The sequence below is a fragment of the Opisthorchis viverrini genome, assembly GCF_000715545.1.
Source record: "Opisthorchis viverrini unplaced genomic scaffold opera_v5_166, whole genome shotgun sequence".
NCBI lineage: Eukaryota > Metazoa > Platyhelminthes > Trematoda > Opisthorchiida > Opisthorchiidae > Opisthorchis > Opisthorchis viverrini.
This window is the reverse complement of record NW_008751820.1, coordinates 363,488-367,267: the sequence shown is the minus strand read 5'-3', so window position 1 is coordinate 367,267 and position 3,780 is coordinate 363,488.

The window sequence follows — 3,780 nt, the reverse complement described above, 5'->3', positions numbered from 1 at the left end:
TATATATATATATAACGTTTGCGATAGCGAGCTTCCAAAGTACTGAACTTTTAGGCCGCGACAAGTACACTTTCTTCAGATTGCTTTCCGAGTAGTATCTTCAGTGAGTAGTTCGTGGTCTCAATTGGGTAAAGCCCATTTTTGTCAATATTTGTGGCCAACTAATCCGAGTGACTATGAAACCAATAAACATTGGGAACTTGGAACGTATAATCTGGGCCAGCGTACACCAACTTTACCAAATGAATTGACAAGAACCCTACTATCGGCATTTTCGATAACGCATGACACCGTGCTTGAGATGACTTTGAAACAGAGCAACTCACAGTCATTCATTTAAATGCCACCGCCTCGTCATCCATCTGGACGAGATCCAGCAAGGATTAAAAAAAAGCGCATCTCGAAAAACACATGAAGTTTTCCTCGCCCTCGGAAACGACTGCTTCTAGGTGACTTGACCAAATAGAATATGGTTCACGCGCACAAATTGGAAGGCCAAACTTGTGGACTTGTGTAGAAGCCCAGCATACACCTTTTACGGGGAGAACCGAGGGGTCAGGCGAGTCGTAAGCACATGATGCGCCCTTCCTAATTCGCGCCACGTGGAGGAAAACATGTCACTGAGTCTCAAGGTTTGTGCACCAAAGGTTAAAATAAACGTCAAGCCCTTTCGATACAAAGCTGTCAGGTCATCCGAAGGAAGCACTAGGGCTGCGATACTGCCAGGTTATCCAAGCCTGGACAAGCGCATTCGAAATGCTGAGCTTAGGTTCGAACCACGGACCTCCCGGTCTTCAAACTCGTACCTTATTTACTGAACCATTTCAGGGTGTAGTCACAATATTCTGTTATACGATGCAAAAGGGGGATACTTTTTTTCGGAGCCGCAGCTCGTGAGGATTTGCATTAGAAAATCTGGAATCGGGCAATCATAGGACGATAGTGGTCGAGTGATTGTTTGATTGGCTCGAGAAGGCTGAGTGGTTACGTGCGAACTTTTGACACGAAGGTCCGTGGTTCGAACCCGACCACCGGATCTTGACTGCTGCTGCCTGGGGTTGGGCAATCTGGCAGTATCTCCGCCATTGTGCTAACTTAGCGTAGCATGCCACCGAGGGGGTGCTACAGCAGAACCACTGTCGGCAAGAAAAGTACACACGTTTTGGGACCCACATCGGAGTTACACAAACAGGGATGTGTGCAACCAATGACTTGCTAAAATGACGTGCACGTGATTATGAAAATGTTTGAGCAAGGTCGGTGCGAACCGACCTGTTGCTATCTTCGAGTATGGCGGACACGTTGCAGGACCTTGGTACGGTTACACCATCTGATTGTGCTCAATTCGCTTAACGTGGCACGTTAGTTCTGGGAACAAAAGTTGTCCACCCAGGTATAGCGAAAGCATTCGTTGGCATTGACGTTAGTTACTATGATAACTGACTATTTTGGGCCTCACAGACAACTTGAGTCTTTACGACTAATTGTCACTGGTTGAAAACGTCAGAATGAGTTACAGTTTTAGTCCCGACAAAGTTGGAAAGTTTCTTGAGTGGTCATGAGCTCAATTGATCGAAGATTCCGTAGCTGAAGGCGAACTATCATGGAGATAAAGGAGAATTACCACTACCATATTTATAGAATAATCCACAAGGTCACCTTAGAATTCACGTGATGATACACGAAGCGCCGAGCTAAAATACTCGACCCTGATTGGCTCACATTCTGACCAATCAGTGCATTCTTTAGTACGATTCGCAGCAGGCTCGCGAAATGATGTTCGGTTATTGAGAGTGGCTTGCCTCCAGGTACCAGGTTATTGAACTAATATCCCACAAAATGCCAGGGAAATGTGTGACAGAATGGTGTGCTATTCTCGACCTCCAATCCTAAGGAACGATGGAAACAACGGTTGAAATGGAGAAATTGACCGATATTCCAAGACTCACTCTTGGGGCTGTAGAAAGTTGCCAGTTGATCAAACGCTGGTATGACTCCCCAACGTGACCTACAATAGGATTCTACGGTTGATTTGCTTTTGGGCAGTGCAGGGAACATGACATTAGAGGTGGATTCTGACGGATCGAATAGATTCATCTCGGTGCAACTCTGAAGGAGAGAAGGGAATGTGGTGAGATATTGTAAGGAAATTGCAAAGAAATGAACGAACACATGGAAATGAATGGTTCAGATGGAACACTCCTCTGGTGCCTAGCTGCCATGCCACCCGAAGGAAGCACGGGGCCCAGATGCCGACAGGTTGACCAAGCCTAGACAGAAGCAGCCGAAGTGCAGGGATTGGGGACCTTCGGATTAGTAGGCTGGCACCTGAATTACTGAGCAATCTTGAGCTCAAACAAATAAGTAGACAAATGTTCAATCAGGTTCCCCATCGACCCAACACCTGTTCACCCACCCTAACACACAAAAAACCCTCAGCCAACACCCAACAGAGATTTCGCTTGACTTAGCTGATTGGTTCTCCTTCCGCCTTAAATCTCGACCAACCTCGAAACCTAGTCACTTGGCCTGACGAAGCTTTTGTGGCAAAAGCGAAACGTTCCCCAGCAATAAATCTACCGATTATCACCAAACGTTTTCGAAAAGTAGATAAATGAGTAAATATGCACAGAAATTGCGTTCGGACAGTCTTCCGCCTGTCCTGATGCCATCATCCTCGAGAGCAGTAAAACATTGTCACCATCATTCCCAGAAACAGCAACATCACTGTTGACACCGATGTTTCACTGCCATACAACCACAATGTTTACTCAATTAGATTTAGGGCCTTCAAATAAAAAAACGAAAGACTGGATGATGGGGGAAAAGTTGCGAGACTGCGCAAGCATTTTGAGGTGCCTAGAAGCTTTAGACGATCAATCAGACATCTGGAAAGAAACTGACATCGATTGGCCACCATTTCTTGAAGAAATACATACCGTTGACCATGCTGAGAATTTAAGTCCGAACACGGGAGGTGCATACACCTCCACGACCTATATTGGGTGGTGTAGAGGTGACATTCACAGAGTCTCCCTTACCACGTCGGCATGGCTCTAACCAATACAGTTTCCTGATTCTTCAGGCTGGGGATTGGAACATGTGTGGTGGATCGCCCTTTGAGGATGATAATGCAATTGCATTTCTCGCTACCTTGCGGTCAGGCCAAAGGATTTGTTTGAGCAACCAAGTGTTGGCACCCAGTCACATTTCAATTAAGGAACAATTACATGTTACGCCGACTGTGGCGTGGTGCCAACAGCCGTATCAAATTTGCTGTATACAGCATGGTAAGTAAGCGACACGATCAGATGCCGACAGGTTGACCAAGCCTAGACAGAAGCAGCCGAAGTGCAGGGATTGGGGACCTTCGGATTAGTAGGCTGGCACCTGAATTACTGAGCAATCTTGAGCTCAAACAAATAAGTAGACAAATGTTCAATCAGGTTCCCCATCGACCCAACACCTGTTCACCCACCCTAACACACAAAAAACCCTCAGCCAACACCCAACAGAGATTTCGCTTGACTTAGCTGATTGGTTCTCCTTCCGCCTTAAATCTCGACCAACCTCGAAACCTAGTCACTTGGCCTGACGAAGCTTTTGTGGCAAAAGCGAAACGTTCCCCAGCAATAAATCTACCGATTATCACCAAACGTTTTCGAAAAGTAGATAAATGAGTAAATATGCACAGAAATTGCGTTCGGACAGTCTTCCGCCTGTCCTGATGCCATCATCCTCGAGAGCAGTAAAACATTGTCACCATCATTCCCAGAAACA